Below are 16,163 nucleotides of genomic sequence, written 5' to 3'. Positions count from 1 at the left end.
TCTACCCCTTCCTGTCCTCAGTAATCAGCAACTCTGCCCCTTCCTGTCCTCAGTAATCAGCAACTCTACCCCTTCCTGTCCTCAGTAATTAGCAACTCTACCCCTTCCTGTCCTCAGTAATCAGCAACTCTACCCCTTCCTGTCCTCAGTAATCAGCAACTCTGCCCCTTCCTGTCCTCAGTAATCAGCAACTCTACCCCTTCCTGTCCTCAGTAATTAGCAACTCTACCCCTTCCTGTCCTCAGTAATCAGCAACTCTGCCCCTTCCTGTCCTCAGAAATCAGCAACTCTGCCCCTTCCTGTCCTCAGTAATCAGCAACTCTGCCCCTTCCTGTCCTCAGTAATCAGCAACTCTACCCCTTCCTGTCCTCAGTAATTAGCAACTCTACCCCTTCCTGTCCTCAGTAATCAGCAACTCTACCCCTTCCTGTCCTCAGTAATCAGCAACTCTGCCCCTTCCTGTCCTCAGTAATCAGCAACTCTACCCCTTCCTGTCCTCAGTAATTAGCAACTCTACCCCTTCCTGTCCTCAGTAATCAGCAACTCTGCCCCTTCCTGTCCTCAGAAATCAGCAACTCTGCCCCTTCCTGTCCTCAGTAATCAGCAACTCTGCCCCTTCCTGTCCTCAGTCCTCATCCACAGCCCCCATCATTTCTACCATTCCTCTATCTAATCACTGACCCCAATATCATTCTCCTATACCCGATTACCAGTGTCCCTTCATCCATCATTTCAACCATTCTATCAATTCCTACCATTCTCTACCAAATAATCAACACCAACCCTCTCTTCTCCCCTTGATCCCATCCTCTACCTACATGTCTACCATTCCCCTGCCCACATTTATCAGCAACCCCCTCCCCCACCCTTCTCCCTAGCCCATCCCCCGCCCTCATCACTTCTTCCATTCCCCTGTCCCCAATAATCAGTGCCCCTCCCCCTTCATCTGGCTGGCACCAACTCTAGATGAGCCTATATCTCTAACACAGAGCTCATTAAATAATCATTTCAACTAGCTGGATATTATCAATCTGTAAGCCGCACTGCCTGTGTCGGATGGTTGTGGGGCCACATTCCCCATCGCGGCAGCAGCCTGCAAGCCAGGGAGCACCATTGATATATATCCAAAAATCAGCAAATGTCAGGGATCAATTCTTTGGCGCCACAAAGCTATTGGAAGTAGCCTCCGAGAAAATTCCCCGGCAATGAAGTTTACATGCAGCAATCATTTACAGCTGTTCTCCTGTTTATCAAAACATTTTTTCTTGGTTTTCAACATACAGTTTCTACAAGTTGTAAGATCATAGACTAGCTTATGTGCTCTATGCTGAAACTCGATGCCTCCTGCCTCTTATGGTGACAAAGTTTTTATGCACTTCGCTACAACTGCATATGCCCCTAGACATCTCTGAATCAATCCCAGCTTTTTTCAGACTGTAATAACACAACTGTGACCCCATAAATATAATAACTGCTGGAGAATCAGTCGTCATATCAAAGTATCAGAGTTCTGTAAGTAGGAAAGATAAAGCTAGGGGAAATGGCGATCAGCTGACTCATACAATCACAAGATCAACTTTCACCTAATGCCACTCAGTCACTTGCTCCCCTACGTACTGCACATCATGCAGGACTGATGCAGCTCGATCCTCTGTACTCGTCACTGCAGCCACAGTCAATAACAGACCTCAATACTGTTGCTGCACCTGCATCAAAACTGTTGCTAAAATAATTCGAAAAACTACTACTAGTGTCACTTAAAAATTGTAGTGAGTGAGTAAGTATGGTTTTACGCCGCTTTTAGCAATATTCCAGCAATATCACGGCGGGGGACACCAGAAATGGGCTTCACACATTGTACCCATGTCGGGAATTGAACCTGTGTCTCCGGCGTGACGAGCGAACGCTTTAACCACTAGGCTACCCGACCGCCCCCTTAAAAATTGTAACAGTAACACAATACTGTTACTTAAACACTGTAACATGAATACTTTACTGTTCACTGTTACTTCATCCAATGACATAACAATCCATTACAAAGTACCAAGGAATAAAAAGGAGATAGTATGGCCTTTTCAGTTTTCTTCTGTTGCACATTGAAGAACATCCTCAATATTCAAGTTCAATCTTCCATTCTAGAAATTAGGTTTATGACAAGAACCCCTGATGCTGATCACAATTTTTACTTACAAACAATGCAAAGAGTGTTTGTATTTTGAAATTGATACGCCTCAACTGATGCCACGTGAGTATTACTGAGTACTGAATATATGTGTTCATATGTAAACATGTATAGATTTAATGAATGATTGGATATGATACATAAACATTTATAACTAAATATAAACATGACCATGCATTCCACATCCAGACTCTTTCCCAATTCTTGGTTCCGTAAATCACTGTCAGCTGTCAATCTGGTCAATATCACAGTCAAATATCAATACAGACCTGTGTATCAGTTACAGAAGTAATATTAAATTTCAAGATTAGTGTATCAATTCCATAACAGTGCCTGTCTGCTGTGGCAGTACCAGTTATAAAACAATCTCTGTAAGCTATCAAGGTCATTTCATAAAAGTTGTTCTTTCAGTCACTATCAGTTTTTGGTGGGTATCGATCATTTCTAAAAGTCACTGTCAGCAACTGACATCTGTGCATCAGATATGTAACACACAGTATCGCACAGTGAGATATCAGAATCAATATTTGTTCCATAAGCCTCTGTCAGCTATCAAGATCAATGCATCTGTTCCATAAGACACTGTAAGCTATCAAGATCAATGCATCTGTTCCATAAGACACTGTCTGCTATCAAGATCAATGCATCAGTTCCATAAGACACTGTCAGCTATCAGGATCAATGCATCTGTTCCATAAGCCTCTGTCACCTATCAAGATCAATGCATCTGTTCCATAAGACACTGTCAGCTATCAAGATCAATGCATCTGTTTCATAAGACACTGTCACCTATCAAGATCAATGCATCAGTTCCATAAGACACTGTAAGCTATCAGGATCAATGCATCTGTTCCATAAGCCTCTGTCACCTATCAAGATCAATGCATCTGTTCCATAAGACACTGTCAGCTATCAGGATCAATGCATCTGTTCCATAAGACACTGTCAGCTATCAGGATCAATGCATCTGTTCCATAAGCCTCTGTCAGCCATCAACATCAATGCATCAGTTCCATAAGACACTGTCAGCTATCAGGATCAATGCATCTGTTCCATAAGCCTCTGTCACCTATCAAGATCAATGCATCTGTTCCATAAGACACTGTCAGCTATCAGGATCAATGCATCTGTTCCATAAGACACTGTCAACTATCAGGATCAATGCATCTGTTCCATAAGCCTCTGTCAGCCATCAAGATCAATGCATCTGTTCCATAAGCCTCTGTCAGCCATCAAGATCAATGCATCTGTTCCATAAGTCTCTGTCAGCTATCAAGATTAATGTATAATTCTAAAAGTCACTGTGAGCTACCAAGATCAGTGCATCTGTTCCATAAGACACTGTCGCTCACTTCCAAGATCAGTGTATCTGTTCCATAAGACACTGTCGCTCACTACCAATCAGCTGGGCTAAGATGTTGTTCTGACAAAGATCTAGGATCGATACTTCCTCATTGGTACAAAATGCCAACAACAGTCCTGTGTGTACCCCAGTATGATATTGCTTCAATATTGCTGAAAGTGGCAGAAAACCCTACTCATTGCTGGCTATAAATATTCAAGGATAGACAGAGCTACAAATCCTTTTGTCCAAGACAAGTAACAATCTAGATGGACTAGTTGTTTTAACTCTGTCAACAGAACACCGCTTATTTATTCTTACTTATTTGAAGACGGTAAGGCATCTGCACTCTCCTGCACTGACACTCTGCTTAATTTTGTTTATCACATAGGCTGACTTCTTTTTCAGTTAAAATGAAGAAGTATGTAATATCCTGGGACTCAAAAAGGATATACAACCTATCCCACCACTCATATTAGGTTTTTAAAATTTTATTCTCATTACCTACTTCTAGTGAGTGATTGCAGAAATATGCACGTGTCAAAGGTGACACCTGTGTGCTGTCTCCAAGACCCAAGCCCGATGATTTACATGAAGACTTTGTAATGAGAAAGTTCCAGCCATAACTCTACAAGTGTTGAATATTTTATTCCAGGACATGACACAAGATGCCTGAAGCCTCCGTGCCTGTACAATGCCAAGCCATTAAATCATTACTGCTAGATGTGATCCACCACCAGAACTGCTTGCTTACAAAACCTAAACGTTGTGCAGTGTTGGAAGAGAGTATTTCATAAAAGATGAATTGAGGTCCATTTCTTGCTAAGTGGAGATACATTTCTCACAGGGGAACATCCTCAATGGCGCAAACAAAGACAGTGTATGTGCAGAACTCACGTGACGAGAGATGAGGACACAAAGAAATATACCTCTGGTGAGCCGAGAGTCACTTCCCACTTTTAAAACGTATTTGATGATGGAGGTCAGGAGAAGCTATCTCAAGATTAATGCTTATGGATTCTATGTGGCGATCATCAATTTATCTTGTCCCAGGAGCATCGCAGAAATGCGCCAGCCCAGGCTAGTCAGCTGGTGCAGCCGCGATGGCTCCAATACCATCCTAGTCAATAAATCAATGAGTGGACTCTACGAACTGGACACTGCACAATTTTGTTGATGAATTTCTATTGATTTTTTGTGATTTTCAAAGAACAGAGTATTCAGCCATAACCATGCCAGTAATCTCACTTCGACTTCTTGCCATGTTACCGTGGCCCATGTGGCTTCTTTGATGAATCAATAGATAAAAAAGTGGCCATTTGGGCAGGGCGTGTGGGGTGCAGGTCGATGAACAGGGGTTCCCATCAATCAATACACTGGATCCTGCCATATGCCATCGGATTTCGACTTGGTAATGGTGCCATTACGGCGCCCACCGAGCAGATGGATCAATAGTCCAGAGATCAATACTTGTAACTCAATTTGTATCTCCATCAAGACCAGCTCTGATTAATGGCGGGATGAAACATTTCAAAGCCAAATAATCAATACAACCATTGTCACAAAAACAAAATATGGATTTTATGGAAGCCATTTTGTCTGTATTTCCTTGCACATATGATTGAGGCAAAACGTGGTCATATTTTGTACTTCACTGCCACTTCCGATCAGCCATTAAAGCTAAACAAAGCTTCCTTTCACTAAACCTATCAATCGATCACCAAAATGAGAAAATTAACTTTCTAGATTCCACAAAACATTTATGAAGACATCAGCACACAATGTGATTGGAAATGCTGTGATGTAGAAGCATTGTCCGCAGATCAATAGACAAGTATTTACATCAATCAGTATCCGGGGCCTTTGGTAGGCACAATGGCCGCTACATTAGAGTCTGTGTATTGGCAAATATACACACACAATCTTCCTTTTACATCTACCTTTTATTCCCTATCAATCTCAGTGGAATGATCAATAAGCTAATCTGATCTTGGTAGGCGTTAATAAACAGCAAAAGATGTGCACCCAAAATCAATGTTGGGCGGTCAATCTTGTACTAAATATTTCTGTAGAGATGGACCGAATCGATTTGAAAAGTTTCATCAAGACAAGTGAAGGCTGCACTTGAAAGACAGCTATTAAAAACCTCCATATGTGATCAGTAAGATCGATGGTGGAGTTTGTGCTAACTTGAATACACTCAGTACAGAAAACTCCTTATATGAAATAAGTCCCTGGTCTCGTTTAATGATTAAATACTTAATCACCCAGATCATTCCTTTTTTCTGTTGTATCTATCATAACATGAAGCAGAGATTAAACAAGCAGCTTATTGAGAAAATGTCTACATAGTTGAGTTTCTGTGATTTTTGACGGAGAGAAAACAATTTGTGGGAAGAGCCTTATCATGTCAGGATGTAGAGTCATGGTCTCAACTTCTTAACACTACACTGACACCGCAAACAATGTGTAATGAGAAAACAAACAAGCAAGGGTTTTAAATCCTTTCATCGGTAGGGAAATGATTTTTTCTCCAAATTTGCCCTTAAAGAAAACATAGGCAAACTATTTAAACTTAGTAATTTCACATGCCCACAGAAGATCCCGGGTTTTCAGATCAATGTGTATAATTAAAACACTGAAAATAATTTCAAATATAATTGGCAATACAAAACAAGCATGCCCTGACAAAATTGGGGGGAAGACAGTGTCCTTTGCAGCCTGAACCAGATCTTCCTTGTCAACAAGAAGCAAACTAACCTCTTTTTTCATCAGAAATTAGTCTCAATGTATGGACAATAAAGGAATACGTCAAAAGTTTGGTGTTCAATACAAATCTTATTTCCTTAGGTTTTGAGATATCCCCACTACACACCGCCTAAAACATACTTGTGAAAATGTTGACATCCTCAAAGGTCTTGGGAAAGGATAACCCCTCAGAGGTTTTTGGAAAGGATAACAATCAGTACTATTGTACACTAATCAAAAGGCCACCTGATTCTTTCATATTACTATTATATAGTTAGTCTATTAAGCATGTAACAGCATTGTTGGAAATAACTGTCTGCCCGTCTGCCCAATGCTGGTAACTTTTCTGTCTGGCTGCATGAAATTTTCCTCATCCTGTCTGACTGTCTGGCAGGTAATTTTAAGACTACTTACGTATTCATTTTTATCATAACTCCTTGTACATTCTCAAGTAATTGTTTATTTCAACTGAATCAGGACACCATTTGTCTCATATTTTTAACAATATTTCAATATTTATATTTTGTCTGAATGTGGGCAGGTAACTTTGAAGATGGACAGGCAACATTTATGGGTCACCTGCCCGACTGTCTTGTTGGGATTTAAAAGAATGTCTAACACTGTAGCAGTATATAAAGATTGGGACAGCACTACAGAAGTTGTGGGGTAACACCAACACCAACACCAACACCAACACCAACACCAACACACCAAGGAAGTATCTAAATGGCACAGTCTTACTTGTATCTACCTTTTTACCTACACAAGTGATGCGGTTCACTTCCAGAAATAAATCATGATTGTTACTGTTATTTACTGTAACAACTCCTGATAAAGAGGGCTTGTGGATAAAGTGAACTAGTGGATAAAGTGGGCTTGTGGATAAAGTGAACTTGTGGATAAAGTGGGCTAGTGGATAAAGTGGGCTAGTGGATAAAGTGGGCTTGTGGATAGTGTGGGCTTGTGGATAAAGTGGGCTTGTGGATAAAGTGGGCTTGTGGATAGTGTGGGCTTGTGGATAAAGTGGGCTAGTGGATAAAGTGGGCTAGTTGATAAAGTGAACTTGTGGATAAAGTGAACTAGTGGATAAAGTGGGCTAGTTGATAAAGTGGGCTAGTGGATAAAGTGGGCTTGTGGAAATTGTGGGCTAGTGGATAAAGTGGGCTAGTGGATAAAGTGGGCAGTGGATAAAGCGAAATAGTGGATCAAGTGGGCTTGTGGATAATGTGGACTAGTGGATAAAAAGGGCTCGTAGATAAAGTGGGCTCGTAGATCAAGTGGGCTAGTGGACAAAGTGAACTAGTGGTTAAAGTGAACTAGTGGATAAAGTGGGCTAGTGGATAAAGTAAACTAGTTGTTAAAGTAAACAAGTGAATAAAGTGGACTTGTTAAGTCAAGCTCCCTATAACCACTAGTAGATAAAGTGGCCTCGCGGACTGCCTATTGCTGTTTGTTTGGAGCAAAATCCAGGTACACCTTTAACACAGATTCCTTTGAGCATGTGGCTGACTGCCTAATATCTGCCCTGCATTTGTCTGATGTTAAGAAATAATTTAAAAACATACAATGTGATCTCAAACTATGGATGCCTCTTGTTCGCTTACCTCTGATCTGGGGATAGTATTGGAAACAGTATTTTAAGTGATCTACATCAAACAAATGTAAACAGCATTATTTTGTAACGTTCTTTAGAGGAAAATAAAATTGAGATATTTTGTTTCCGCATCAAGAACTATTCACTCTTTCTGCTCTACACTTAGTGCTTTCTACATAAAAGATTTCACCAATCAATTCAGAAAAAAAACCAATTGCTCATAAAATCTCTGATGGATCATTTTCCAATAATATATCATGTTCACTATAATCGTTTCCTGGAGATGATAAAATAGACTACAAAGTAAATGAGCCATCAAATGACAGTGGACAACGTTTCAAGGCTTGTTCCATTGCCATGTTTTCCAGTAGATGTGTTTCATTCAACATAAACAAGTATGGTCAAATATCCTTTCAAAGTGTCATCTTTCTTCTCTTCAGTGAAGAATATTGGAGAAGGATCATATATACCCCAATTGATTTTTTTATACCAATGACCAATCATGAAATCTTAACAAATTGTCCAACACTATGCTTAACAATCTCTGTAACGAAGTGAGTGAGGGAATACTGCTTTAGGTCCCATCATCCATGTTGCAAGTATTTGTGGTGGTGACAATCAGAATGCCTTTCTAACAACCAACACATAAACACATACCTCCGTGGGAATATTTATGTCGGACCAACATAGTTCACTTGATCTCAACTGTTAAAGATATTTTCAGAAAAATACTTATGAACTTTTGTTTAAATCAGTGGATCATATATATAGCTAAAAATATATTGAACTCAATTCTTACAAATAAATTAATAATAAATTCACGATTTGCTCAATTAATCATTTAACACAAAATACTGAAGACAGAAATCAGTGTCAATATTCAGTGAAATTATCCATTAAACCGGTAATGGGCATGGCCTAATTTCTCCTAGGTTTATGGAAACAAACACAAATAAATCATTTGAGTAGGCTCTCAAAGGCCATAAAATTACTTGCAATTTACTTATTTTAAAAAATGTAAACATTAAATTCTATTTCACAAGATTAGCTGTTCTGAATTTACAAAATAACTCCAGTACCTGGAAAAGATCAGGTACGCACTCACCAAAAACATTCTGCTCATTGTTGGATTTGGGGCAGTTTGGCTAAATGTTATCATTAATCAGATAGCTCTGCCAGCTAAAAAATAATACAAAAGAACTCCAGGACACTAAGTACAATTTATGAAGAGAAAAGACAGTCTATGTCATTACCATATAACATTTCACTTAATCTATGAAAGAAACCTTAACTTGAACCTATTGTACTTCAAATAAAGAAGACCGCCTCTGTGGTCTAGAGGTAGAACGTCCGCCCGCAGAGCGGAAGGTCCGGGGTTCGATCACCGACCGTGTCATACCAAAAGACGTTAAAAGATTGTACTTGTTGTTACCCTGTCTGGCTAAAACAAGGACTGGTCGGCTCGGAGTCAGTATACTGTGTCTGAGTGGGATATTCATGTTAAACTGCGGCATGGTATCTCAGTGAGCTAGCACTATAAATCGGCATCAGTCCGGACTAGTACAAGCAACCACACACACACACATACATACACGTGCATGCACATCGCTATATAAGTGCAATAATCTTGGACGCGATGTTAAACCCCATTTCACCTCACCTCAAAGAAAGAGGGAATTTGATGGTTGTTATATCAAAAGGTATTAGTTCAGTACTACGGATGTGCCTTAAAGAATTACTGCCTCAATAACATCAGGGATTAAAATGGGTTTTCTTAAAGTGTGCCACGGGCGCCCATGATTGTATTTCGGTGTGTTCCAACAATCATAATAATGTTAATCCATCAAAACTTGGTCAGTGGAGAATGTTATTTAACCAACTCATGCTAGATAATAAGCGATTGAAATTTAGAAAGTTTGCCCCCTTTATTTTCATTGAGATTGATAATATTAATATAATAATTATTAATTACCCCATTTATTTTGTGAATCATACAGTACACCAAGAGAGTTCACATGTTCATCAATTTCCACTTTCCTTTGTGGCTTTACATAACAGCATTGTCACCAGGTATTGGTGTACTAAAAACGACTTCTAAGTGTACTCTTCAGGCACAGGGAACTAATCTTAACCGTGCCAGTAGGATTTTAGCAGTGCCATTGAGACTAAAGTCAGTGTTCCCGTTTACCAGTAATTACCAGTTTTTTACCGGTAAAATTAAGCTTGGACCGGTAATTCATGTTACTGCCTGTCCCCGTGGACCGGCAAATAGAGCCTCTTATAAAACTTTGATGTTGAACAAAACATTGACGATATTCAAATAAGTATATATTTCGAACAAAGTCAAGTTGTCAGTTGACTTCTTGGTTCCCCTTGTCTGTTTTCAGTGCTATTAAAAAGCATTTCGCTTTGCTTCAAGGTTAAATATATATTTGCAGTGATTTAATCTTGAAATATACAAAAAGAGAGTGGAAAGAATTAAAACCAGGTGATTTTCATGGGTTTTTTCATTTGTTGAAAGTTTGGACTGACAAAAATGAGGGGGGACTGGTAATTTTTAGAGTTGACAGTCGTGGAGGACTGTCAGTTTCAAAAGCCAGCGAGAACACTGTAAAGTACAAGGCATTTTGAACCTTGAACATAATAGTATAGTAATATCACATTACACTGAAGTGTGTCGTTACCTAACACTAAAAGTTGCCATATTTGACCACTGAAAGATGCAAGGTCTGTTTCTGAGTCATCCAAATATTACTTTCACGAATTACGTCTTAAGCTGAATTTTTCAGTAAATGAAAAAACATATATAAACAGTTTCCATGAAATAAGTGAAGTTATTCACATAATCATCTCAACGTTACAAAAAACAACACAAATTGCTTTTCAGAGATAGCAATTGGATGGAATCGGTCACCGGAAGTAAAGCCTGTCTATGTCGTGATGCTGCTGGCACACAGAGTCAGCTGAGATATCGGAGACGTTAACTGTTTCAGGCCAGACTGGAATCAGACGAATGTCGCCACCAAATCATCAGATAATCTACCGATGAGGAGTGGGAAGCATATGTACAATACATAACCATAAAACAGACTCCATAGTAGCTGGCATTGATAGAGTTCAACCATTTTTGCTCCCTTTCCTGTCTATCCCCTACACATGTTTTATTACTAATATTACTTATCCTCTGGCTTATATCTAAACCCAACTACACCCCCACCCACAACTATTCCCCACCCCACCACAACCCCACAACAACTCCTCTTATATATATATCTGCACACACACTCCTTTAGACTAACATATAGTCTATGAAATATCTTATTACACAATTAACTTTTCTTCTCGATGTTTTTTTTCTGATGCTGATCTCATAGTGGAATAGAGCTGGCAACACTTGCTTTTAATAATCTAGGCTGGATTTGTTTTCATAAAATACCTATATTCCAGTCATGGTGTAGGTCTAACCCTACTTCCTCCATCTCATCCCTGAAGAGCCACTGTATCCTAGAAACCCCCAGTTACACAATGACCACAACAACCTGTCTCTAAAAAGCAAACTGATTAATCTTTATAAAATTCATTATGTTGCTACCAGGTATGAGAAAAAACAAATATGTGCTTGTTTGGTGTTTTCACATATCCCTCTGAGATCCTCCGATTCATGTTTAATGTCGTTTCTCGGCTTTTTATTGGAGATCCCAACACTCAACTGGTACACTGACCAAGAAACTTGCAAAAGTTTGTTCACCCTGGCATGTTGTTTCAGAAAGGAAACTGACCGGGTCATCCATTTGAAAGTGTCTTTTGTTTAGTTTAAAGTATTAGTTCAGGAAATAGTTTCTTATGTTCAGCTTTACCAGCCTTAATAGTCAGCAGAAAACTCCAAATGAAAACAAAAATTGCTTAATGTTTAATTATCATCAAATTACACAATAAAAGACAGATCCAACACATATAGATAGGGCTAGCCTGCAGTATGCTGAATTTAAAAGACAAAGAACACCACCAGTAAAGTAATCAAAATTAGTTTTAAAAAAATAAGTTATCACATTCAATTCGTACAAAAATGTCAAATCTCATGGCTCTTCTGGAATGTTCTACCCACGAAAGAATGTACATGTGTAATATTTGCCACAACCTTTTTAAAATGAAAATCAACCAATCTTGATTAACTTCTTAACGTCAAACGTTGAAAAAAGGATGAAGCTTATGATTTTCGCAAAATATCTACCTTATCATAACATTACAGATGTGAATTAAAAGATTTAGTTCAGCAAAGCTGTTGAAACAAAGTTATAAACATCACTGGACTCTTCGGGGACAAACCTGAGTGAATTGTTGTGGCCTGGGCTGTGAGACCTGGCTTGACTTTGTCTTTTCTCTCCTAAGTCGGGGGGGGGGGGGGGGGGGGGAAGAGGAGGAATCAAATTCTTCAGTCTGACAGCAGACATTTGACTGTGTTAATACTCATCACTACATTGGAATCACAAGAAAAGGAACTAATAAGTCTGACCCTATATTTACCATCACAAATAATCAGAATAAGGATGACTCTGAGTATATTTTGTGGCTATATCGTGTGCAATGTGTTTCATAAATTATTATGTCATCTTCACCAACAGCATTCTGACTTCAAAATCAGTTGTGACACATCCAAATTAAATTTTCAATAATTTTTGGTAGCTTCCATAGAAACTAATCTACCCACTGCATAGAAACAGTTTCGAAAATAATTTAACCAATTCATAGAAACTGCTTCAATACTGGATCCACTTCAAAGAAACAGCTTCAATAATAACTTAACCACTACATTGAAACCGCTGCATTAATGGATCCACTTCAAAGAAACAAGCTTCAATAACAATTTAACCACTTTATTGAAACTGCTTCAACAATAAATTACCCTCTTCATAGAAACCGCTTCAATGATAACTTAACTACTTCGTAGAAACTTCTTCAATAATAATTTACCCACTCAATAGAAACAACAATAATTTACTCTACCAATAGAACAGTGTTCCCGCTGGCTTTTGAAACTGCCAGTCCACCATGACCGGCAACTCTAAAAATTACCAGTCCCCCCTCATTTTTGTCAGTCCAAACTTTCAACAAAAAACCCATGAAAATCACCTGGTTTTAATTCTTTCCACTCTCTTTTTGTATAATATTTCAAGACTAAATCACTGCAAATATATATTTAACCTTGAAGCAAAGAGAAATGCTTTTTAATAGCACTAAAAACAGACAAGGGGAACCATGAAGTCAACTGACAACTTGACTTTGTTCGAAATATATACTTATTTGAATATCGTCAATGTTTTGTTCAACAACAAAGATTTATAAGATGCCATATTTGCCGGTCCACAGGTACAGGCAGTAACATGAATTACCGGTCCAAGCTTAATTTTACCGGTTAAAAACTGGTAATTACCGGTAAACGGGAACACTGTAGAAACAACAATAATTTACCAGCTCAAAGAAACTGCTACAAGTACAAAAGTTCACATACTTCACAACAATATTTATGTCCCTTAGATAAGCCAAATACATTCTGTTTGATTGATATTGGATGAAATCATGTTTCAAAATCTGTGGTCCTGAGTGCTATTGTGGAACATTCTCAACATACCACATCCATCTTCCCACCTCCATCCCCGTGATACTGACTTTGGCCAACATATCTAAAGAGAGTGACAAACTAGAAACCGAATGATCGGCTTAACTACATTCATCATGGTTCAGATGATTTTTGGAAAACAATCATGGCCACACTATTGATTTTTCTTTGTTGACTTGACTTTCTTTTATGCAAAAAGGACTGATAATGATAGGTTTGAACCAAGAAACTACAGCCATTTCTCTTCCATGTGTCATCAGAGTGGTCACTCCAAGGAGGAAATATATTCAAGCAGATGGTTAATACAACATTTTATCAAATCCTTTTTGATAATAAAGAGTGTCATATAATAATTATTTCCCCCTACTTTCTACCAACAAGGGTCAACAAGTACAACAACTACAATTCAACAAATATTACTTCAACAGAACAAAGAAAATGAAGAAACATCAGTTATACCAACAGATGGACAGAAATCAATGACAAATTTCAAACAATACTTTAAATAGTGTAAAGAAGAGGGAGTGAAGCTTGGTGTCTAGTTTTTAACACAGCACACACTGGAGAAATATGATACAAAATCAATGCAAATATTGAATTGCAATGAATCTAAATATCCTTAGTATAGAAAGGGTAACGAACTCAATGTCCACCCAAGTGTACTCCACTCCATATGTTGTAACATCTCATAATTCGCCAAAATAATAGTATTTGACAAACTACCTAAAAATATTTTAACACACACAAAACAAGAAATTAAAAGTATGTGAGACAACTAGTGATGTATTAATAATTATGTTTTACATCCAAGAAGAGCTAACATACCAAATACCAGAATACCAACTTGAAACTAGAACATGCTAGTATCTCAGACAACAATGAGATTCAGTACCCTCTTATTACTGATACCAACATTTATCTAGAATATTTATACTCCTCTTGTCCTGCATCTTAATTTAATCCACTTAAACGTATATATATATATATATATATATAAATCTAGGAAAAAATACTTATTCTCCATAACAATGGCATGGAATTCTGCAATCACCATCTTCAAAGTTGCCCTCTTCTCATTTCCATTACAAAGATGAGACAACATACAGTGGCATAAAACAAATTGAAATTGAAAATTTTGATTGAAAATCTAAATTTCTTATCATGAAATAAGTTTGTCAGAAAGTTGTCAGGAAAATACCCTAAGCATGACATAACTGATTGTCCCCTGAGGGAATATCTCTTAATTCAGAGTATGTCTGATTAGCGTGAATATTAATCCTCAAACAAGGTAACAAAGTTTTTTTTCATCCTGTTGAATGACAGTTCAAAGTAGCCTGACATCTGTGGAAGATGTAAGTGAACATGAATATCAGACAAGACGGAGAGGCCAGTGACTCCAGTCCTGATTCAGCAGCCACTGGTCAGATTACATCATCAACAGTATCACTGGGAAGCTGTACAGCTAGGTTACTATCACAGAACAGCACCTGGGTGAAGGTCATTAGCTCAATCCTTTATGCTAAACCCCCAACCTTCATGGTTATCATTACTTAACTCATCTATAAAATATGTTAGAAATACTTTCGAAACAGACATGCAGTATAAAACAAAATGCGGACGAGGGTAATCCAACATCAAATTAGTACAAGTAACATGAGTAGAGGTTTAAAGAACTAAATTAGCTGTAGTGATGTATTAATAACTGTGACAATAGTTATCAGTGATCACTATTACAAGTTATTAAATAATTACATTACATTACTCAATTAGCCTCTGGCTAAACCTGGGTGCCGTAACTGTTCTTCTGGCATATCATTAATCAAATTACCAGAAGCATTATTGTTTATATATGGAGTCATACTTAGTTGGTTGGGTTTTTTATAAGCACCCTCACATTAAATATTACAGGACCTCTCCAACATTGTCTGAAATCTTGACCCAGAGATGGCAAATATCACAATAATGACAAGAAAAAAGTTACTTCTTACAATATTCAAACAGAAGTGTCAACAAGACACAATCTACTTGCTCATGAACAAATGTATCAATATGAATAATAATCATTACTTAACATGTCATGCATTAACCTGATCTAAGAAACAAAAAGAAAAATGCAATAAATGATTAGATCATAAATTACATTGCAAACGTTTTTCTGGGAAATTATCTAATAATTAAATCACTCATAATAGTAAATTAAAGTGTATATAAACAAAATTCATATGATGTGAATACATATTCATTACCTGCCTGACAATATCCCTCTCCTGTTCTACAAAACTCTGTTTACCACTGATTTGAAAAGATGTGATTAAATCTCCTCTGCTAGCCCATCTTTTGCCTCTACTGTCACGTTTACCTGCTCAAGCATGACTGATTGTAATGGTTCAGGCGTGATACCAAACAACTGATACATATACTCTAAACAAGTGTACAGCCCTAATACCAACAAGTTTCCTATAAACATGCCCTAACAATAGAGTCACAGACGACAGCTGAGCTGTCTTTTGTTCTAGTGTAAGTATTGAGGCAAAAGGGGATAGCAATAACACACAACCTCTGAAAGCATTGACTGGTAAATCACATCATCAGCTTGCCATACAAAAGGATGTTCCATAAATAACTTTATTGGGTGGCCTTTAAACAGGGAGATATCCTCCTTCCCGTCCGCGACCTAATA

General features: G+C 38.1%; 1 protein-coding gene across 4 annotated transcripts in view; it reads right to left on the bottom strand.

The window, feature by feature from the left end:
- LOC139456571 (protein CASP-like) overlaps positions 1-16,163 on the bottom strand; it is a 132,468-nt gene that overhangs the window by 115,327 nt on the left and 978 nt on the right. The gene's annotated exons all lie outside the window — the stretch shown is intronic.

Source organism: Haliotis cracherodii, unplaced genomic scaffold, assembly GCF_022045235.1.
Source record: "Haliotis cracherodii isolate W230 unplaced genomic scaffold, xgHalCrac1.p SCAF_11, whole genome shotgun sequence".
Taxonomy (NCBI): domain Eukaryota; kingdom Metazoa; phylum Mollusca; class Gastropoda; order Lepetellida; family Haliotidae; genus Haliotis; species Haliotis cracherodii.
This window is presented reverse-complemented; position numbering and strand designations above follow the sequence as displayed.